The 23,427-nt window shown below is 52.7% G+C and overlaps 1 protein-coding gene across 4 annotated transcripts in view; it reads right to left on the minus strand.

Moving 5' to 3' along the window:
* SPTBN1 (spectrin beta, non-erythrocytic 1) overlaps positions 1-22,287 on the minus strand; it is a 117,995-nt gene extending 95,708 nt beyond the window's left edge. Inside the window, exon 1 of one of the 4 annotated variants that reach the window (XM_071582254.1) lies at positions 22,171-22,287. The gene's annotated coding sequence lies outside the window, so the exon portion shown is untranslated. Of the gene's footprint in view, positions 1-20,869; positions 21,081-21,307; positions 21,404-21,613; positions 21,695-22,170 lie in introns of those variants that run through there. The other 3 variants (XM_071582255.1, XM_071582253.1, XM_071582256.1) reach the window with 3 other exon arrangements.
* Positions 22,288-23,427: the final 1,140 nt, after the last annotated feature.

The raw sequence follows: 23,427 nt of genomic DNA on the forward strand, positions 1-23,427 counted from the left end.
TCCTCCTTCAAAAACCAATAACTTTTGATCTCCACTTGTCTCCTGTCAGAACAATCTCCCTTCAGAGTTCCATAAATGCCACTCGATATTCATTTCATATTTAAATAAGATCTTGGCAGCTGTTTTCATTATCTGGCAACTTTCAAACGCAATCAGACCATTTCTTTCTTACTTCATGGCCCAAAACCTAAACTTGACACATCATGCCAAATCCCCAACAGTCAGAATTCATGATTACACCTCTCAGTATTCCAAATACCTCATAATTTTCACCTTTTTTCCATTATGTGGCAACCAATATCTGCTCATCATTTTTGGGGACTGCTGCTCCTGGTACCCAGAGCCCAAAGTTTGTTGAGGCCAACACTCAGGTCAAGTTGCCTGTAAAAGCAACCCAGTCCCAGCCAATTTGCTTCATTAAATTAATTCTAAAAAATATTTGGAAGGTGCAGAGTTCTGGGGCTGACAGCAACCCTTAGCAAAGTACAAACCCAAGGAAGTCACTGGCATTTTTCATGAGTGACCTCTAATGGTTTTGCCACCTCAAATTGCATCATGAGCAACTTCTTTTCACCAGCACAAATGGCAAAAGGAGGTACATTCCACTTGGTTGTTTTCCCAAGGCATAAAACACCAGAAAGTGTTGTATTTCTGCAAACCAACACAGTGATGCTTGTGCCAGGAGCACACAGGCTCCCTCCCTGTGCCCCCAAACACACCCCCACCTGGCCAGGAGTCCTGGCATTGCCCTTGTCCTTCCCCAGAGCTGCTGCTGAGCTCCTCCTCATTCCCTCCTCCCCAGCCCTGCTGGCACAACTCAGCTCCTGGGAAGGTCAGACCTCATTACAGCTTCAGACACCCAGTTCCCAACTGAAAGAGTCAATCTGGTCCATTTGGGTGGCAAAAGTCTCTGGAGATTAAGTTTTTCCTGCAGTCTGAAATGCACTTTACCAGTCACAGCTGTGCTTTCAGGGAGGAAACACTTCCACTGCACTGATGGCACCCCTTGAGCAGCTTCTGAGCTGTTTTCTGCTGTTCCCAGTGGATGGAGTGAAACCCTCAGCCCTTTTGGTTGTGGTTCTTTCAAGTGCATAAAAAGGGGCTCAGAAATGCTGTTGTTTCCCTCAGAATTTGCACAGGCCACCCAAATCTGCCCTAAATTTCAACCTGAAGCATGAAAGTAGAACTAAATCCAGCTTATGGGGTGGGGTGGATTAATTTTGTTGGGGTTTGCTTTGCCTTTGTCACCAGACCTGGATGTGCCCAGGTGCCTCCAAGGACAGAAGTGCTGCAGCACAGACTGTGGCTCATCATGTCCAGCCCACTGGAGCTCTGCCTTCTGCATCACATCCCTGCCCTCGGGGTCTCCTATGGAAAACCTCCACCTTCTCCCTGAATTTCAGAAGACTAAGAAGACTCTAAGAATTGTCTTGGGCTATGGAAATGGATGAAGCAATTCCCACACAGGAAGAGAGAGACATCCTTCACTTGCCATCACTGCCTGAACAAATTGTTCCTTATGTCAACATTCCCTTATTTCATATATCTGCAATGATTCTTTAATCCAATAACAATTAAAGAACACAACAGGGTGATCCAGCCATGGGGACAAACGGCAGAACCTGATTTAGCTTTTCCAGGTTCTCACACATTTCAGATTTAAACCTGCAGATTTACACTAAAAAAACCCAAACCAACCCCCCCAAAACGTAACAGTCCTGGAGCCATTTAGAAAGGGCTAATCCTGATCATTTTCCACCTAACGACTGTTTACTACCCAGCCCTGTTAAAGGCCTGGCAGCTCTCCAGCCCCTCCTGCTTCTCCCTTCTCCCACACACCCTCTCCCCACCCATCCTGGGCGAGGGCAGCCCTGCAGAGGAGAAAGCTCTGTCCTGGCTTTGCAGGCTCTAAAAGCTTCCTGTCCTGGGGGAAATCCTGAGCCGTGTTTCACTTTCAAGGCAAAACCAAAACCTTAGGGCTTTCAAAGTGCTGCCAAAGAAGAGTGCAAAGAAAACATAAAAAAACCCCAACCCAACCAGAAAAGTGCTTTCTTTTGAGGGATTTCAAACCCGACGCTGGATCGACAGCTCTGAATGCAGAGGGCACGTTCTCCAAGCCCTACCAGGAGCTCATTGGAGCAGACCCATCCCAGCATTTGTTTCAAATGCCATTCACTGCACTTGGCATTTCAAGCAGGAACAATTCCTTGTGGTCGGATGCTCTCCCTGCTCCAGGGCCAGCTGTGCTTTGATCTCCCCCTGGAGCTGCCACGGACCTGGAGAAAGCACAGCTCCCCTTTTCCTTGGGGAAAGCACAGCTCCCCTTTTCCTTGGGGAAAGCACAGCTCCCCTTTTTCCTTGGGGAAAGCACAGCTCCCCTTTTTCCTTGGGGAAAGCACAGCTCCCCTTTTTCCTTGGGGAAAGCACAGCTCCCCTTTTTCCTTGGGGAAAGCACAGCTCCCCTTTTTCCTTGGGGAAAGCACAGCTCCCCTTTTTCCTTGGGGAAAGCACAGCTCCCCTTTTCCTTGGGGAAAGCACAGCTCCCCTTTTCCTTGAGGAAGGCACAGCTCCCCTTTTCCTTGGGGAAGGCACAGCTCCCCTTTTCCTTGGATAAAGCACAGCTGCCCTTGTTACCAGGATCCAGCAGAGCAGTTCCCTGGATAAAGCACAGCTCCCCTTGTTACCAGGATCCAACAGAGCAGATCCCTGTGGAAAGCACAGCTCCCCTCATTGCCAGGATCCAGCAGAGCAGTTCCCTTGGGAAAGCACAGCTCCCTTTTTCCTTGGGGAAAGCACAGCTCCCCTCGTTACCAGGATCCAGTAGAGCAGTTCCCTGGATAAAGCACAGCTCCCCTGGTTACCAGGATCCAGTAGAGCAGTTCCCTGGATAAAGCACAGCTCCCCTGGTTACCAGGATCCAGTAGAGCAGTTCCCTGGATAAAGCACAGCTCCCCTGGTTACCAGGATCCAGCAGAACAGTTCCCTGGGAAAAGCACAGCTCTCCCAGACCTCACAAGTGGTGCTGGCACCGCAGCCCAGGATGGGACCAGCTGTGTCCTGGAGCCCTGACCACCATCCTCTCCACAGCTTCCACCCACACACCAGAGCTGGCCACCACCACAAAGAAGTGAGGAATGCCATGGAAAAGCACCAGGAGAGTTTGAACTGCCAAGGTCAGGTCAGCACTGCATCCCTGTGTGATGGGAACAGGGACAAGGCTGCACCTCAGCACACAGATGGAAGGGAGGACCGTGGCTGCTCCAGGAATAAAGCAAAAGCATAACCAATCCAATGCAATCAATATTTTAAATGAAATCGGCCCAGCTCGTATTCAAATCAGGTCAGCAGTAATTAGTGCATCCTTATTTGGGAGAGTAAACCCAGGAAAGGCCTGGATCAGTGCGCTTCTCCAAGAGAATATATTACTGGGAGTGTTTGGAAATGCATCATGCACTCATAAGAGGCTTTGATATAAACCTCAGGATTACACTATGCCAGCTTTCCAATTATTATACTCTCCATGAAAAGCCATGTGCTGGGGACAGCAAGAGGTTAAAGCAGAGCTTGGAGCAGGGCTTTGGTCTTTCCTTTCCTGTTGGTTTCTACTCCTGCACCACTTGGGATTTATTGTGGCCAGAGAGAAGCACTGAAGGGGCAATTCTACACAAAACACTGTTAGTGATGGTATCGATGCCACCAACACACAGGAAGGAGTCTCATGCTCCCTGCAGGGACAGCAAACCAGAACCCTCTTGCTTCCAGAAGGCTCTGCTTGGTTGGCTCCATCTTAACGCTCCCAATTCATGGCCACTCAGCCATTTTAATATTCCTGAGCACTGAGTCTGCTCTCCCTGCACATGGCACTGCCCATCAGGCTGCCTGGAGACCAGGAGTCTCCATGGAAAGCACATGCAGGTGAAGGCTGGGGACACAGAACAAGCCAGGGAGGCACAGGGAAGGTGCTGGGTGAGCAGCAGAGCATGGTAATGCCACTGATTAAGTAAAAACACAGAGTTTCACATTGTCCTTGGCTTCTTTTTCCAAACAGGCATCGCAGGAACAGCTCTGCAGTGTGGCTGAGAGGGTGATGCTGAGTGCAGGCCGTACTTGTGCTGCTCCAACAGCACCCCAGACAGGGAACTGTGGCTGGCACACACCCTGGGCAAGGCAGCAGCACCAGAGTGGGGTGCCACACTCAGTGCTTTCCTTCAGAGCCCGGGAATCACGTGGATGGAGGAGTCACTCACTGAGCATCCCTCCTCAGGCCCACCCTTTCTGCTCCAGAGACCCTCCAGCAGATTCTGTTTCTACTGCAAACCAGTCACCCAAGTGCAGAAGGGAGAGGCAGAACAAGTCACCACCCATTTGTGCAGCCACAAATCAGTGCCCACAGTCCCCAGAGCCACCACTCCCACTGAGCTTCCTGTGCTCCAGCAGCAGCTCCCAGAGCAGCAGCCTCTGTCCCCTCCCTAGGACAGGTGTCACTGCATCCCTCTGGTTTGGGAAGGTGTCCAAAGAAAAGGGTACAGCAAAAGCCAGGGGTTGTTCCTGTCCCTCTGCAGCAGCACCACTGGCTGCACACACAGAGCAGCACAACAGCAATGAAACAGCAAGTCCTGGGAAATATTCCTGTCTGACCTTCCACAAACCTGATGCAAGTTGCAGCCAAACAGAGCAGAGCTTGCCCAGGGCAGCAGTGAATCTACACAGAACGGGCTCTGGGCAATCCATGGATCTGCAGGGTCCACTCTGGGACTTGTCACCTGCAAGGGCCTGAAGGACCAGCCCTCCCTCAGCTATTCCACAGCAGTACCGTACTCAGGAACTCCTGGAAAGGGGCTGGACAATCCCTCCCTCAGCTATTCCACAGCAGTGCTGTGCTCAGGAACTGCTGGAAAGGGGCTGGAGCTGTAAAAACCCCTGGCCACCCATGACAAAAAAGGTATTTGTGCTGACTACCACGTTCTTATTTACCAAACACATTATAAAAACCAGCACCAAACCCAGAGTTGTTACCTGAGCTACAAACATCAAGAGAAACTATTTAGTTGAGCTGAAATTTTAATTTAATCTGCCCAGCACAGACTGCAGAAGGACAGACCCAAACAAGCCATATTTGACACAGATAGATTAGACAGATGGTACAGCATAAAGGGGATTTGTGCTTGCTTGACTTTGGCATGGCTGAATTACTTATTAATTGCAGATACACAAGAGTTATGCTGGATATTTAACAAAGATTTCATGACTATTAAAACTTCATACCATTCAAAATTATCACAGGCCCTGTACAACAGGGGTTGTCTTGCAGTTCAGTTCTGCTCCACTTTTCAGAGCCTATTGTGATGTATTTTGGTATAAAATGGGTGTAAGCAGCACAAACCGAAGTGCTACCCTGTTCCAGCAGCTTTGGGCAGCCTGTGAATTCAGGCAAATTAACTGAGGCCAAGAGAAACCTTGATGTAAAGTAACCCCCCTGAATTCCTGGGGGCTGCTGGGAGCCTCCAGCCTGTCAGGGAAGGTGCCCAGCCCTCTGCACTGCCCTGCTCCCTCCCCAGAGGCTGCTGCTGGACTCTCCCTGGGACAGCACAGCATTGCAAGGGGGTACTGCAGGGAACACAGGGCTGGAACTCAGCACTGGGGACTCCCCAAGCCTGAGTGGACCCCGGGAACCCACACACAGGGCAGGAACACTGATTGAAACCTGGCCATTTGCCCTGGGGCTGCTGGTACCTCAGGATCAGCCTCTCTGGCACCCGCTGTGACCACCACAGTGCAGGCAGCAGCACAATGCCATGGCCGTGGGCACAGTCACACCTGGGGGGGGGGGGTTGTTTGAGAGCTGCAGCACAGCAAGGCACCAATCCAGGCTGGCCAGACCCAGGACACAGCAGTGCTGGGTGAGGGTCACAGGCAGCAGGGAATGTGGAAAGCAGGAAGTCATGGAGAGCCTCAGACATTCCACACAAGGCAGGGGCTGCCAGGAATCGCCTTCAGTCCCAGAGGGACACCAGGCTGGCATTTCAGGGGATTAAAAGGACTCCTGAGTCACAGCCTCCCTCCCCCAGGCAGAGCAGGGCCCCATGACCTCATCTCCCACCCCAGGGGACAGCGAGAGGGACTGGGCTCCTGTCTCCAGGTGTCAGGCAGGAGTCACCCAACCAGACACATTATCAGCTAAAATAGAACAGTCACCATCAGCTGCCCAAACGGAGAGCTGGGTGTTCAGGGCATAAATAAACCCGTGAGGGGACAGGCTGGGGACCTGGAGAAATGGATACTCCCATTTTCAGTTTACATCTCCTGTGTCAAACCCTTCCCTGCTGCTTTCTGACACCGAGCACTGGGAAAGCTCCATGTCCGGGTTATTCCTGGTGACGGGGCAGCAGTGCTGGATCCTGAGTGTCCCTCTGAGCTGAGAGCAGCAGAGTCTGGAGACACAGTGTGACTGCTCAAACAACTCATTAATTAACCATTTCCACCGATGGGTTCACACTTAGCCTCGTCACCATTCCCTTCAGCAACAGAACCCACAGAAAACACCAACAGCAATGTTTTATCTCCAAAGTAACAACCTCTAAATCTCTACATGCCTCGTTTGAGACAAAACAGCACCAAGATTCCAACCCAGAGTGACTTCCTTACCTGCATAATGCTGGAAGCTGCATTAGCTCAGGTGTTGGACACCAACACTCCCACCCAAATGAAGTGGGTCCCCAGTGCTCCAAACCTGTCCCCTCCCTCCTTTATTACCCCAAACAGTCACCTTACAGCAGCTCTGCCTCTAGTACAGGGATTTTGGGCCCCCTCACCCTGCCCAGGCTCTGGGAAGGCTCACAGGATCAGAGGGGGGCCATCATCTTCTCTGCAAGCCCAGGGAATAACCACAGAGAGAGATTTCAACCAAGACAAAAATCACACCCTGCAGGACACTTAATTTGAACAGCGAAGTGGACACACCACAGAACACGCCGGGAGAGGAGGGGCCCTGAGAGCAGCAGGTGCTCACAGGGCTGGGCAGGAATTCTCCAGCCCTGGGATTGCTGCTAGGGCATTTTTTGGTCTTTTTCCCCCCCATTTAGGGCTCTCCCCCCATGACCTGAGCACACGTGAGCCCAGCCTGCTCTGGCAGAGCCCCACTCGCTGCTCAGGCCCATCCTGCTCTCCCAGCCCCTACTGGGAGCTCCAGCTCCTCCTTCAGCCCTCACTGCTCACTGGGATGGACAAATGAGGACATGGACTAATTTGCCTTCAGGTGCCTGTGCAAAGATGACGAGAAAAGAGGTCCTGAATCAGCAAAATTAGGGGCATGTTTGAAGCTCTGCAGGAATTACAGCTTGGGTTTGCCTGCTCCTCAGGCAGATTCTCTTTCATCAAGGTTAGCACAGCTCCCTCTCCTTCCTTCCACTTCAGTGTGCTACTAAATTAATCAAGGATGGTTTATGAGCAGGTTGAGGACAAGAGATCTGCACTCTACCCCTCCTGAGAACAGCCAGCCCTAAGTCTGAGCAACTTCTTTCCCTTCCAGCAAGTCTCAGCATTCCTCCTCTCATAACTTCCAGTTTTGCTCACCTGTACAAAGCTGGGCTGCATTTTGCCAGTGAAAAATGGGTACTGAAGCCAAGGGCCCTTAAGCTATTTTGGATACTTTTACTTTCATATCCTCCAAAATAAAATCCAAGACATGACCGCAGCAACTCAGGCAAGGGCTGGCAGGGTCAGGACATTTACTGTGTCCCCACATCTGAAAATGGAAATAACTGAGTAAAAGTGAGCGAGACAAAAGCTGTGGGGATGTCAGACGAAAGGATCACTGACACCACTGGGAAGTGCCAACCCACTGCCAAGGAAATGCCCACCCCACACACCTGGACTATCCAGGGCTGGCACTACTCACCCCTCCTCTTCATCCACAGCTTTGCAGGGTAACACAGAGGAGGATGACAATGAGCAGAGGCCTGGGAGTGTGCTCTGCCCAGGAAGCAATGCCACTGGCAGAATGTAATCCCTGCAGGATGGCACTGAATTAAAATAATGCACTTAGGGGCTCATCAAGCACAACAGGGCACTCCACGTGCCTCAGGCCTTTGTATGCAAAGTGGTTAATAGGGTTCAGGTCATGACTGGGGGGGCACTGGGGGCTGGCACTGTCCCACATCAGCACCACCTTCCCAAGGGCAGCCACTCAATCCTCCTGGATGACTGAGGGAGGGTAACCAGTAAATGCATTTCTGTACAGATCTGAGTCAGGGCAGCCACCTGCAGCATGAAAGCAGGTGCAGGTATCTCACCTGAGGGACCCAGTGGAAGGTGAAGAGACGTGCTTAGTAATCCTGGCTCTGGTTACAGCAGCAGGTGATCTGGGCAAGAGAAAAATCTCTGCTGATTGAGCAGCCCCCAGAGGCCCCTGCAGAGCAGCACTGAGTGCTGGGGGTGGTGTGTGCCCAGCCATGCCCTCTCCTCTCCTCACAGCACAGCTTTCCCAGGTGTGCCATCTGTGCCTGAGATCCAGCTCCTTTGGGTTTCTGTGGTCTGGGCTGTACATGGGCACAGAGAAGTCAAGCCCAGAGCTGCGACCAGAGCAGGAGGGCTCAGTGCCAGGAAAGTGGGACAGCACAGAGGGGCCTTCCCTTCCCTACCCTTCCTGGAGCACCTGCTGAAGGTGGGCACAGCTCCAGAGCCAGCAGAGGGGAGTGTTGGAGGGCTGAGGAGCCAGGGCCCTGCTGCCAGCACAGACAGACGGACAACACCAAGGTGTACCCTGCCCACCCCAGCCTGGCAGCACATCAGCCCAGCCAGAACAGCACTCCCCCCGGGACAAATCCAGGCCAAGCCCCTTAGGCACCAACCACAGTGTCAGGGACCAAAATCACTCTGGTCCTGCCTTTGGGATCTGCCCTGCCTGGCTGGGACTGCAGGGAAATATCCTGCTCCAGATCCTCCCCCAGAGGATTCCAGCTCTGACCATCACAGAGGTTTCCAGCTGAAAGGAACTGGTTCAACCCAAGCTGAGCTGATAAATGTTAGTGCTGGTGTCTCTGCAGAATGGGGAAAAGGATCTGTTTTCACTTGAAACTTCAAAAGGCAGCAAGAACAGCCCTCCCACCACTCACCTGGACCAACAGGATTATATGGTCAAATGAGATTTGCCTTTACCCTTATTTTTGGCTAAACAGTGATTGCTGAAAGCCTTTCTGGCCTTCATTTCCATGATAAAGGTGGGCATTGTTTGGTTCCTTCCTTGCCTCATAATATCATTAAGATGACATTCAAGCCACATGACAAGTCCATTTTTTTCCCCATTAAACCTACAATGGTCATTCCTGTTTGCTTGTCCTTTACCCTGGAGGAAACTCTCTTTTCCAATACATCTTTTGTTGATGGCAAATTGAGGGAAGTTATTTTGCCAAAATGGTATTTTATTATTAAATTTTACTTCAGTTAATGCACAAGGACACTGGAGGGGGGAAAACCAACCACCTGCCTTTCCTTTGTGCATTCCTGGAGCGTGTAGGCTGTGGGTGTCAGCACTCAGAGCACACATCCCAACTTGCCAAGCCCTTGATCTTCCCACCAGGCTCAACCCTGGGATGGCTCCCGCCCTTGTATAAGTGGCCTCCCCAAGGCAATTAGCGGCTTGCTGCAATTCTCAGTGGTTGAGGGTTGAACCCACAGCCTGCCCAGGAGGCAGCTGTGCCCACACCCCAGGGCTGTGCCCACACCCCAGGGCTGTGCCACCAGGGTGAGGAGCAGAGCCTGGCCCTGCAAATGCCCTTCTCTCCCTGAAATCCCTGCGTTTATTCTCTCTCTGCTCCTGCTCTGTGCCCCCACCTCATTTGAGCTGCTCTTCGCTTGGCTTTGATCCACTTGGTTCTGCTTTCCCTCTGCCACCCACTCCCCTGTGCCCACCCACGTCACCCCCTGTGCCTGAGGGCTGAGGGCACAGGGGCTCAGCTCTCCCCAGGGTGCTCAGCTCCCCCCCAGGGTGCTCAGCACCCCAGGCAGCACCAACGAGCCCATCCCTCTGTTCACAGCTATTTTTAACGCTGCAGAGAGGGTTTAATGTTCCAATATCAGAATTGTAATAGCATTTGTGAAAGGAATGGCCTATTTTTAGCAATGCAGTGGCTTTGGGGATGATTTACAACCACAGTACTGCAACACAGTATTGAGGGTTGAGATCAGTTCTGGGCCCCTCAGTTCAGGAAAGAGATTGAGGGGCTGGAGCAGGGCCAGAGAAGAGCAATGAGGCTGGAGAAGGGAGGGGATGTGGCACTGAGTGTCCTCTTAAACACCTCCAGGGACAGAGAATCCACCATGTCTTGATCCAACCCCACTGTGATCACCAGCCCATGGCACAGAGTGCCAGAGTGATCACAGTGGGGTTGGATCAAGGGTTGGACTTGATCTCAGAGGTCTCTTCCAACCCAACTGAGAAGAGCAACGAGGCTGGAGAAGGGACTGGAGCACAAGTGCTGGGGGTAGAGGCTAAGGGAGCTTGGGGTGTTTAGCCTGGAGAAGAGGAGGCTCAGAGGTGACCTCAGCACTGTCTAGAACACCCTGAAGGGAAGTTCTGGCCAGGTGGGGGTTGATCTCTTCTCCCAGGCACTCAGCAATAGGACAAGGGGGCATGATGGGTTCAAGCTCTGCCAGGGGAAATTGAAGTTGGAGATCAGGAAAAAATTCTTTGCAGAGAGAGTGCTCAGGCACTGGAATGGGCTGCCCAGAGAGGGGGTGGATTCCCCATCCCTGGAGGTTTTTAAACTGAAATTGGCCATGGCACTGAGTGCCATGATCTGGCAAAGGGACTGGAGTTGGACCAAGGGTTGGACTTGATGATCTCAGAGGTCTTTCCCAACCCAATCCATTCTATGATTCTACAGGGACAGGTTTGTGCTTCCCATGGCTTTGGGCTCTGCATGGAAACAGGGCTGGGGATTCACCACCTGCAGCACAGGCACAGCATTCCTGATTCTGGAGCTACTCAGCATTGGCCGCTCAACCCAACCTGGTGCCACAGCCCAGCCCAGGGAGCCACACTCTGCACTGGGGCTGACTGGGACAACAGCTCCTTTCTTCCCCATCCCTCAGCAGCCCTGGGAATTCAGGCAATAGAAAGCCCCTACATCCCACACTCCCAGCTAAAATTAACTTGTATAAAAATCCCCTTGGCCACATTTCTCCCATCTTTGGTGGGTGTCTGTCTGGGCAGATACTCCAATTCCAAACCTCCCCCTTGTTGTTGACACCACAGGACAGCCCTGGCCTTCCTTCTCAAACCAGTGACTCAGGAAGCCCACAGAGTGTGGTTTGTCTGGATTTCCCCCACAAAATACAACTTCTAAACAATGTCATTCCAAGTTCAGTGCTCATACCATGCCAATCCATCCCATCCCACCTCACAGAGGCTTCTATGGCTGCAATCTGCCACCATCAGGAACAGCCAGAGGGCAATAACTCCATACCAAGAGGCCCTGGGTCATTCCTCAAGGGAAGAGAGCTGGGTCCTGGAGCAACGAACCAACAGCAGAATGTGCCAAGTGTCAGTCATGGCACACAAAGGGCACATCATTTCCCCAAACGTGACACCTTTCCTGGGAATTGGGGCTCCCTGCAGGAGAAACCCAAACCCCAGGCAAGGGTGACTGGGTCATTCCACTGCTGAGGGGCAGGAACCAGCTGTTACACTTCACAATAGTATAACTATTATTATTGTTATTAAGAAAATAGGCTGCAGGTGGTTTGGAGCCTCCCAAACCCACCATCAGGCCCTGATTCCCAAGACATGACCCCAGGGAACAGGTTGTTGCCTCTGGTCACATCTCCGGGGCAGCTCACTGACTTCCCCAAGAAGCAGCCAAGGCTTTTCCCAGGGATTCCTGGGGAGTAATCCCTAAGGTGCAACATTGAAGGACCAGCACAGCCAAGAGGAGCACCGAGAAACAGAATCAGACCCAGCCCCTGCTCTCTGAGCTCCTCCCAAGGCTTCCCCCACACACCACATTCTGCCTGCAGAACTGCACTGAGTAAACACTGCATTTTATTCCTAGCAGATCTGGAAGTGCTAAAACCATGGAATCATAGATCCATTTAGGCTGGAAAACACCTCTAAGAGCACCAAGTGCAACCATTAACTCAGCACTGCCAAGGTCACCACTAAACTCTGTCCCCAAGTGCCACATCCACACGGCTTAGAACCCTGCAGGGATGACTCCATCATTTCCTTGGGCAGCTGTGCCAGGGCTGGACAACATTTTGGGGAAGATATTGTCCCTAATATCCAACCTAAACCTCTCCTGCTGCAAACTGAGGCCTTTCCCTCCCTGCAGAGACAAACCTGCCCTTTGCAGGTAGCAGGTGATGTCAGTCAAAACCAGAATGGACAGATTTTCGTAAGGAACAAGAATTTATTGCTCCTGAGGACAAAAATGGGAGGTCTCCTTAAATTTTTACTTAATCAAGGAAGGAAACTATGTACAAAACATGTCAGGCTGCTACCCTGTACTGAAGCCAATTCAGAGAAAAAGAAATCAGGTGTTGCATTTCAAAATTAAATATTTTTCACCACACAGGGAACCAAAGCCCTTTCTGGTTGGAGAAAACAAGATTATCATTTCAAGCACTGGAACAAGTGACTTTGCCATTTGTAAGGCACAAAGTAAATTCAAAGTGTGGTTTGTTGTTACAGTAGTATTTGCATAATAGTCATTTCTCTGTATTATTAAGCACAGTTTCAGGACAGTTAGCCAAGGTGAGTGGCCCATCCCTTTAATCCCTTAATAACATGCTTGGGGTGCAATTTGGAAATGCCTTCCCCTCTGACAGAGCAATCATTCTGCCTCCACAGTGACCATTTCCCAACAGTCACCACCCTCAAACTGCACCATCTCAATCGAGCCACAGACATCAAAAATGGATACAAGGATATTTCTGTCCCTGGTTTTATATATCTGCCCTCCCAGCTTGCTCAGAGATATTATGGCCAAGCTCCTAAACATCAGAGAGGAGATGAATTTATCCCCAAACACACACACACTTTAAACTTTAGCTGTGGGTGCTGATCTCCTGAGTTGGCTGACAATTCCTTCAGGCCCAAAGCTCTTGCCTGGCTCCTTCCATGCTGTCACAGCTCCTGACAACCAGGAGTTAAACATGCCCACAGCTGTCCCAGAGTTCCTTCCAGGCCCCTGGAATAGGTGGCAGTGCTGCTGGGAAACCTGCCCTCAGGCTGACTGGAGGGTCAGGGCAGAGCCAGGAATATGGGGACTCTGGGGCTCTGTGACCCTGCAGCAGGTTGTGCCACTGCACCCCGGTGATTCACGGCATCTTGTGCTGGGCAGCAGCAGCTGTGGCAACATCCAGAGGCCCTGCCTGACCCTGGAATGTCCATGTGCTGCTCACCTGTCAGTGCTGCCCAGGAGGCACAGCAGAGTCCAGGCTGTGCTGCTCCCTCTCCACTCACTCAGGGCAGGCCCCCAAAACCCACCCTGTGCTTTGCTCACAGGAATATCCCCCCAGGCCCCTCCAGAGCCTCTGCAGCTCTGCCCCTCCAGCTGATCTTTGTCCCAGCTGCTGCAGCAGCATGATGTCACTCAGGATTTACTACCTGATTAGGATTACTCAGACTAAAACCACTGCTAGATAAGAGCTGTGTGCTGCCTGTCACCCACACCTGCCCACAGGGAGGGAGCACCAGCCCTGCCTCCTGTCTGCCGACATTTTGGTGTCTTGTCATGTTTCTTCACAATCCTTACATTTCTAGTGTGGCTCAGAAACGTTAACTGAGTGATACAGTATCATCTCAGGTATGTTCTTGTGAATATTTCCATGTGGAGATGGTTTAAAACCTCAGTGCCCAGACTGGGATGGTGAGAACGGCACAATTTCCCATGCTGGGATGGAGCTGTGTGATAGCCAGGGGTTGGGATCCTTCATGCTCAGGCATCACAGAGCAGGAAGAACCCCACTACTGCAATGAGAATGGGCATAAAAGAGCCTTTTTTTTCTCTCTAGACAGTGAAGCAGCAGTTGTGAGTGTAATTCCTGATCTGGCAGATAGTACAGATTGTTTCTGCTCTATGGTGACTTCAATACTCTTCTGCGAAAAATATCTTTACTTCTTCGTGGTGCATTTAACTCAAGTCATCTTATTCTTGTTTGTCTACCAGACAGTGAGAATAGTGCTCTAAAAATAAGCTACTTCCCCCCTCCCTCAGCGTTTCAGGGCAGTTTAACTTATTATTAGCCATTATTCACATCTCTTACGTAAAGTGCCATTTCTGGCAATTTTCACGCCTCCTAATACAAAATCTGAGAGACTGGGAAAGCCCAGGCTCGGTGCCACTTCACAGGGTGGCATTTTGTCCCTTTACCTGTCCCCTGGGTTGATGTGACCTGTCCCCTGGAGCAGCAACAAAGCTCCTTTACACGCTGGGGTGCTGGGAAGCTGCAAAGCTGCTTAGAGGGGCAACTGGGGTGAGGGAATCCCCCTGAGCATGGCCCTGGGTGTGCCACAGAACCAGTCTCGGGCCCCACTCAGCCTGCCCTGCCCAGGGCATGGCACACCAGGGCAGCACAGGGCTGGCACCACTGCGGGGTCAGTGTCTTCGCCATGGAGAGCCTCTGGGACCGTGACACTGCTCTTGTTCCCACACCATGTGCCCCTGATTCCTGGGCTGGCTGGTCAGGATCCTTGGCAGGGCTACACCTCGTGGTGCTGTGGGCTCAGCCCATCCCAGGCTCACAGTGCAGCCCAGGAGCTGATGGGTGTTCCTCTGCAAATGAAACAATCCATTCACCTGTTCCAGAGCAAAGCTCATCCTCAAATCTGCAGGCACTGAAAGGTCATGACTTTTTCTTCTGAATCTCGTGATTGCCTCCCATTCCCACCTCTCCTTTTCCTTCCCCAGGCTCCTGGAGCAGGTCCCTGCAGCAGTGCAGGCACAGGGGATGGTTGTTCCTACCCATCCTGCACAGGCAGACTCGCTCCGGGGCTCAGCACAAGCACCAGCTGACTCAGCAGATCCCACCTGGCTCCCAAGGCCCGGCCACCCCCGCAACCATCCCATCCAGCAGCCAACTCATCCTCCTTCTGTAAGAAACTAATTGGGGCATCCCAGGTTTTAAGTTTAAATGGCTTATGCCAGCGAGTCAAGCTGTGCAATCCCATTCCTGCCCTGACACATTTGACACGGGGCTGAGAATCAAACTTGTTTGGTTTTACCCTTAACCAAGTCCGTGCCCAGCCTGCAGTGGTGAACCACTGCCCTCTGGAACATCCCAGCAGTGGCTGCCCGAGCCTGCGGGCTCGTGCCAAAGCCCTGGCACCCACAGCCAGCCCGGGCACGGCTGAGGCTGCTGCACTGATTCATCTCTGCCCTGCTGCTGCCAGGCAGCAAAGGATGAATGTGCAGAGGCTCCTGCTGCCTGCACTGGGACAGAACCCATCTCCCCTCTCATCCAGGTGATGATGAGCACCGTATAAAATGGCTTGTCCTGCTCTAGGACTGTGTGGCTGTACCACAGTTTGTCCCCCTTCCTGCCCTCAGGCAAAGACCTGAGACCACCTGAAGGTTCTCAAAACACAAATGGAATATGTGACCAAAAAAACCCCGAGCCCTCAGTCAATAATCCATTTTTAGGAAAGAATTTGTGTGAAAATGAGGTAAGTGATAACTTTGCAGGTCTCCTGTTCTCCACAGAGCTATTTTGGGAGAGTGTGACTGCATTTGCTTGTCGCAGTCCTGCTTCCACCCTCCTGGCACAGCCCCAGCACATTCCAGGAGTTAACGCAGGGCTCGTTGGGATGCAGTCCCACTTATCTCCCAGACACACTGACTAACACTTTCCCACATAAACTGACCCACCCTTCAGTAGCAAGAGGTCATTCAGTACAATCAGCCTTCAAATGAGGAAAACAATCAGGAAAAGCTTCTGCGATGCCAAAAACACCAACAGAATAAAACACAACAGGCTCCAGTGTTTGTTTTATCAAAACTTAGTGACTGAAAGGCAGAATTTTCAGCTGGTGATAACCAGGGGAGCTCCACCAGAGTCAACCAGATTTCTTCCAGGCTTAGGGTCTGGCCTCCTAAAAGCATTTAAAATTACTGTAAGAATGGGTTACTCTAAACAAGGTTAAGAATCCAAAGGTAGCAATGAATCCATTCACAAGCACAGAATGATTAGCTCTGTGCTCATTCCAGTGCTGCCATAAGTGTGTGTGCCTCTGGCATCCCAGAGCCACCCACCCCACCTGCAGGGACTGCCACAGATCACCCCAAAACACCCCTACTAAATTTGGGTGCCAAGAGAAAAGACAGTGAAAGCCCTTGGGAAGAAAATCTCATCATTAGTTCAGTTACAGACAAAAGCCAATGCTCGGAATGCCCAAACCAAAACCTGTGGGTGTCCAAATAGATTTATCTACATTTAATTAGTTTACATGCAGCAAGCATCTTTTCCCTTCTACACCAAAAAAACCAGAGGAACTACTGGCTGTAATTAGCTGGAGTATTTGTGGTGTTTAGACACTAAGCAAAACTTCTTTTATGAGTGGAAGAAACAAGAATTTGGTGCACAAGCTCAGAGTGTGCTCTGTGTTCCTCTCGGATCAGCCCCTCTGTATCCAGGCTCTGACCTGAGAAACAGGATCCAGCCACAGCTCCCTTGCCATTCCAAACACAAGGCTGCCTTTTATCATGGAACACTCAAAAGCAGACAGTCCATGTCATTCCATAATAAATCAATCCACAGAACAACAGGATTAACTCGGAACAAAAGGCAGGAACTTACAGAACCCACAGGTGCCGATCCAGACACACAAAGCCTTGTAGAAGCCCTTGGGACACCTCTGGGGCTGAATCCAGGGAAAAGTAAAGACTCCCCCAAGGTGCCTGTAGGTCTGGCTTGGGCAAAGTGCTGCCTGGGATAAACTGGGCAATCAGTGCGAGCTCAGGGCCAGGGCCAGGCTGGGAGAGGAACCTTCGCGTCACCCCGGAGCACCTCCCACCCAGCTCTGGGCCCAACGGCCCCAGGGAGGGGAATGGAAACAAACTCCAGGGATTGGGGCTGGGCTGGGATCCTTCCCCTGCAGCCCTGCCCCAGACCTTCACACAGGCAGTGTCTTCATGGGCTGCTGTTTGACCAAACCCCAGGAAAGGTAGAGGAACAGGAGGCAGGAAAGGTGTGGGAGCCCCCCTGGCCTGAGGGCCAGCCCAGCACTCCCCACAGGGGCACCTGAGCCACCCTATCCATGGAGCTGGCTCCTTCAAATCCATTACCCCGGGTGTCAGCCACTCCCTGGGCAGAGAGCAGGGCTGCTTTGCCCTGGGTCTGTCTCTCTGCGTGGCTGGTTACATTCCCACAGCACAAATCCTTCCAGGGCTGCAACTCCGTATCTTCCCACACCCCACACACCAGAGAGTAGCAACTACCCTGTCCAGGGATCCACCTTCTCACAGCTGAATTAAGCCATGATTAACAAAACCAACCCCAGTGGTCACACCAATCAAACTAAGCTGTCAGTCAATCCCTGTTCCTGTCTTAAAAGTAAAATCCAAACCCCTTGCTGCTCATCCCTTTCAATGGCAAGCCCACAGCTCTCTGTGTCCCACAGCAGCTGTGTCCCCTAAACACAGGAGAGATGGTTTCCCCTTTCCTACAGCTCTGAATGTGTGAAAAAAACCAGGAGACCAAACCCAAGAGCATCATTGCTGAACGTGTTTCCCAGATTGCTGCAAACTGCTCTGCACGTGCAGCTTCAGGTGTGGCCACTTTTACCAAAAAGGGAACAACAGCCTCTGTTTGGAACCCCAGCAAACAGGAAAACTGCCAAATGTGGAACATTTACCTGTGAGCAGTTCCATGGCAGAGTATTTTTAGCTGCAGGACAGGGTGTTAATGGCACACACCTCTCCTGTTCCAAGGGCATGACCAGCCAGGCTATTCCCAGTGTCCAACAGGTGTGGGGCAGCATCTGCTCCACCAGGGCTTCACAGGGAGGGGCTCTTTGGTCAGTCCCCACTGCCCTCCTCGTGTGAGGGGCTGCTGAATAAATCAAACCAAATCACCCCTTCTTTGCAAAGTTCTAACACTCAGCACATTGTGAAATAGAATTGGATGCACAACGGTGTCATTTGTTTCCCTGGTGGCAGTGGTGACACACCAAAGGGACTTCTAGTGTGACAGAACACATGCAGCTTGAAACCAAATATAACTTATAACATATACTAAGAGAATATACACAGTAAGTGATCAATTAATATATTAAGAGAACAGCGGGGAAGCAAAAAGATATGAAAAAGTAAGAACATCCTGAAATTTTCACCATTCAACGAGAAAAACCCTCACAAAGAGACTGGGAAAAATGTTAATGGTGCTGAAAAACAATGGCTCAATATAATCCTCAACCTTAATCTGCCCTTGGCCATGGGAAGATGTTCACAATCCCTGGGCACAAAGATCATACATTGGTGCACATCTCTTGCTAATCACATACATTTACTGCAAGCAGAAATAACAGTTCCAGACACAACCCCCCCGCCATCAAATCTGTTATGAACTCAACCATCACCCAACAAAACACATCAAAGCTTTTGCCATGCAAAACTGGGATTTTTAATGAGGAATGGCCAGTTAAAAAATATTTCTGGGATTAACAATACATGAAAAGGACATGAAGTTGGGCAAAACAGAAAAAACCTACCTAAGTATATGTAGAATTGATCTGCATCACTCTGATTGAGCTGTTGAAGAAGTTGGGGTCTACTGGGCAGGAAAAGAATTTTTCTTATAGCTTTCCTTCTTGTTTTTATTTGTTTTTACATGTAATCTCTCCAAACCCATGTTTTCATTAAAGGAAGGCAAAGCCTCGAGAGGTGCAGCTGTAAATGCTGCAACATCGTATTCGTGTTCATTAGAAAAACAAATTCACAACAGATCATGTTAAGAGCAATAATAAAAGCCTGACAAATGCAAACCATGTGTGGGGGGAAGGACACCCAGCAGTGGGGAAGGCAGGTTGGCCTGGGCTCTGCAGAGCAGCCTCACACCCCTCGGTGCCACGTGCTCCACCAGACAAGTGGATTTGGGGAGACAATCAAACACCAGTCCATTTCTAAGGTGGAAATGCACTAGAAAGCAAGAGAAGGCAACTAGATTTCCACATCTAGGCCAGGTTCCTGCTAGTTTAACTTGGGAAAGCTGCCATGAGGGAAGGGTCCAACGTGCTGGCAGCTCCATCAGCTGGGAACAGGAGCAGCCCATGGCATGAGCTGCTCTGCCAGAAAATCCCTGATGGCTCCACACAGTTCCCACCAAGAGCACAGGACTGAGCTCACCAGGAGTTTTTGCAGGCTCTGCTGTCCCACACAACCCCCCAGGATGCCAGGGGTGCTGCTGGCTCCTTGCCCTGATGCCACCCCACCATCCAGCCCCTGTGGAAACCACTTCCAGAGGTTTTCCTTGACCCAGGGAACAGCGAGCAGGAGGCCTGTGGCCACAGCCAGCAGCCTGGACAGCATTTAGGAGCTGACTCATGACTAATGGGCAATGACAAACTATTGTACTGGTTGTTCACTTGTGCCCAGATCAGATGACTAAGGAATTTAGGTGCCTATAGAGATTAACGGTCTCAATAACTTTTGCAGTCCGAGCCTTAAACATCTGCATAAACAGCTTCTCCTCTGTGCTCCACAGGACATCTCCAGGCACTCCTTGCTAACGAAATACAGTAATTTTACAAGCACTCCAGCTACAGATATGAAACCTTGTAAGTAACTGACCCACATGAAAAATAAATCCTTAGTCAGGTGACGTAATGCCAACGAGCATTGCAGGCCCATCAGTACTGGGGTTTAGCTGATGCCATTTCACACATGATGGAGGGAAGAGAAGGCATCTGCCATGCCATGGTTTGCAGGCTGCTGCACAGGGCACTGTGCTGGCTCCACACATGCAGTGTGAGGGGTCTGCCCCTCTATCACCCTGTGAGCAGGCAGGGCTCAGCACCACAGCACCCCAAGGGCTGCAGGATTGGTGCCACCACAGAGATGAAACAGCATCTCCGTGGGGTTTGCCACAGCACTGCTGCAAGCTGCTATTTTATCCCCCAATGCTGCATCCTGCCGTAGCCAGTGCCGTTTGCTGCACTCACCCTGCATTACAGAACACCCAAAGCAGGTGCTGATCCAGCCCTGAGCTCCCAGTATTGCCACGGTTATGCCACTACATGCACTAACAAAATATTCCTTTTTTTTTTGCCTATCCACCACTGGCTGTGACACATGAGCCAACCCCTTGTCCCCTCCCCACAGCCCCACAACCACTGCTAAGTCATGGAGGCACCGCTACAGCCATTTCTGCTTCACTGAGAGACACAGAGGAAATCCAGAATTCCGAAGGATATCAAATCTTTAGAAATCACATCTAACCACCATCACCCACCTCCCCAGGCCTTTATCCCATTCCATTTTCATCTGCTGTCTCTCCCTCCAGAGCCTTCTGAGCATATGCAAGTCCTTCCTCCCGCAATGGCCTGAGGAGTCGGAGCCTCCCCTGACATTTCCAGCCGGCTGATCCCGCTCGGAATCTCTTCCCCCTGCCCTGCCCGCCCAGCCCCGGCTCCGGGAGCATTGTTCCCCAAGGTGCCTGGCAGCTCGGTGCCCATTCCAGCCTCTCCCCTGAACCCTTCACCGAGCAGCTTTCATAATGCTCGCACCCTGTCAATAGAGGTCGAAGGATGCACCGAACGCTCCGGATCTTGACAGTTCATTCTCTCTCACTGCAATCCTGCTCCTGGTTCTGAACAGCAGCGTTTGTACCTACGAACGATGCTGAGTACAACGCAGAAATACAGATCGCTACTCACCTTGAAACAATTTTACTCACGATTAAGACATCCACGTTACAAATTCAATGCTCACTCTGCTTTCGTATAATCACTCCGAGAGGAAAAACATCGGCTATGGAACACCCCGCCCGCGCCGGTGCCATGGCGAGCGTTCCCAGCGCTGCTGCAGTCTGTCTCTAGCACAAGTCTGCCATATTTTTTTTGTTAAATCAGGCCTGTCCCCACCTAACAGCAGAGCCAGCCCCGAGCCAGCCGAGCCGAGTCCGCGCCCCGCGCCGCTCACTGCGGGAGGCGGGGGATGGCGGCGCTGGGACCGCAGCCCCGCAGCTCGGCCCCGCACCCCGCCCGCAGCCCCGCACCCCGAGCGCGGCGCTCCCGCACACAAAGCCCGCCGCGGGCAGGGCTGTCAGCGCGCCGCGACCCCCTCCCGGCCCCCGCCAATGAATCGGGCATTACGTGCGTTCCGGGCACGGCGCAGAGCAGCAGGACAGGAGCGCGCTGTCCGCACCGCACCGCGCGGGGCGTGCGGCTGCGCGGCGGGGGCGGCTCCGCGGGCGGGGACGGGCCGAACGCAGGAGGGACGGAGAGAGAGAGGGAGGGAGGGAGCGAGGGCAGGGGCGGCGGCCGCGGCCCCCAGGGACGGGCCGGGCCCGCAGGGCAGGGCAGGGCCGGGCCGGGCGGGGCCGCTCCGCGCTCTGACAGCGCCGGGCCCGGCCGCACACTCGGCCCGCGGGGTCAGCCCGGCCTCGGTCCCAGCCCTACCTCGGTGCTGCGCGGCTCTCGGCGCGGCGCTGCCCGCAGCCCCCGGCGCTGCGCTGCGTGTGCTCCGCCCGGCGCGGAGCGAGGGGCGAGCGAGGGGCGGGGACAGCGCGGGAGCGCCCGCCCCGCGCCCCTGCCCTGCGGAGCCCTGCGGTGCGGGGGCCGGTACGGCTCCGCATCCCTGCCCTGCGGTGCGGTGCGGGGGACTCGGCACGGCCCCGCATCCCTGCGCTGCGGGGGCTCGGCAAGACCCTTGCCCGCCCTGTCCGGCCCTGCATCCTCCTGCCCCGCATCTCCTGCCCGCCCTGCGGAGCCCTGGGGCTCGGCACGGCCTCGAATCTCCTGCCCTGCGGTGCGGGTGGCTCGGCCCAGCCCGGGCCAGCATCCCTGCCCCGCGGTGCGGGGGCCCGGCACGGCCTCGCATCCCCTGCCCTGCGGGGATCTCGGCCCAGCCCTGCATCCCCTGCCCCGGGGAGCTCTGCGTGCGGGGGGCTCGGGCACGGTCCTACATCCCCCGGCCCCGCATCCCCTGCCCCGCCCCGCACCCCCCGCATCCTCACCTGTGCTGTGCCGCGGGCCTGCCCTGCGCTCACGCCCGCTCTTGCCCCTCCGCCGGCCCGCGCTCCCAGCCTCCCTGCCGCGGGTGTGCTCCAGCCGCTCCCGGCTCCCCTTCCTTTCCCGTACAACATTTATTTGGTTATTGGGTCTCTCCAGCCCTCTCGCCCCTCCTCCTCTGACACCCGCTCCTATCGCAAAGACAATGTTGGCTCGCCCCCAGCATCCATTTCCTCTAGTGCTGCTCTCCCTCCCGCTGCTCTGTCATTCCGAGTGGAAACCCCATCCCGGGTTTGACTTCCTCACTGCAGTCATCCTCTCCCGCTCCAGTCCCGCCACCTTCCCACGGAAACAGCCTCCCTTTGCCAGTGTAACACAAGCCCTGAAACTCGCCCCCAGCTGCCCTTCTGCGGCACTTTCCCTTTTCCTGATTTCCTAGGCAGGATTCTGCCTGTCTTCCCGGAGCAAACTGCTGTCGTCCCACAGCCTGCGTGCCTTTCCTCCTTCCCCTCTTCCACAGCCAAGGTCAGAGGCAGACATTGCTGCTTCAGGTGTCCTCTGCTCATGCTGGTTCCATCCCCGTGTGCCCTCACCCTCCTCGTGCCCTGCTCCCTCCCTCCTGTCCACTGTCCCTCGCTGTCAGGACAGCTCTGGAATAGCAGTATCCAAGTCTTTTAACACAAAATCAACAAACCACCCTTGGATTCCTTCACCTCCTTCGTTACCATTCCCTTTCCCCCTGCTCTTCACCCCCACACTCACTCCTAACCATTTAACTGCTGTCTGGAGTTCCTCTCCTCTGTGCCTGTCTTCAACTTCTTCTCTGGCTCCTGCCCCTCCACACTCAGCTGCTTTGCCAAAGTTTTAATATCCACTTCCTGGCATAATCTCTGGAATATTGCTTCATTTCCAGCCTGTCAAAATTATCAGCCTGGTTTTTTGGATAGTTTGTTCTCCTTTGGTTTCCAAGACCACTCCCCCAGAGTCACCTCCCTATTGCTCCTCCTCAGATGCCCAATTTCCAGTGGGAGTCTGCATGGACTAAGTCTCTCAAACTTGGGAGAAGCTTTCCTGGAATTCAGAAAGGCTCTTGGAGATGGTCTGTCACTGTGGAAGCCCCCAAGAGTCTTGATAAGAGTTAAGAACATACTTCCATGTTTATCACCTGTGCTGGTTCATATCCAGTTCTTGGGATGCAGTAAAAATGTGTGCATAAACATACAAATATATATAAATTGTACTAAAATGCTAGGATATTAAGA

The sequence above is a fragment of the Pithys albifrons genome, chromosome 2 (genome assembly GCF_047495875.1).
Source record: "Pithys albifrons albifrons isolate INPA30051 chromosome 2, PitAlb_v1, whole genome shotgun sequence".
Classification (NCBI taxonomy): domain Eukaryota; kingdom Metazoa; phylum Chordata; class Aves; order Passeriformes; family Thamnophilidae; genus Pithys; species Pithys albifrons.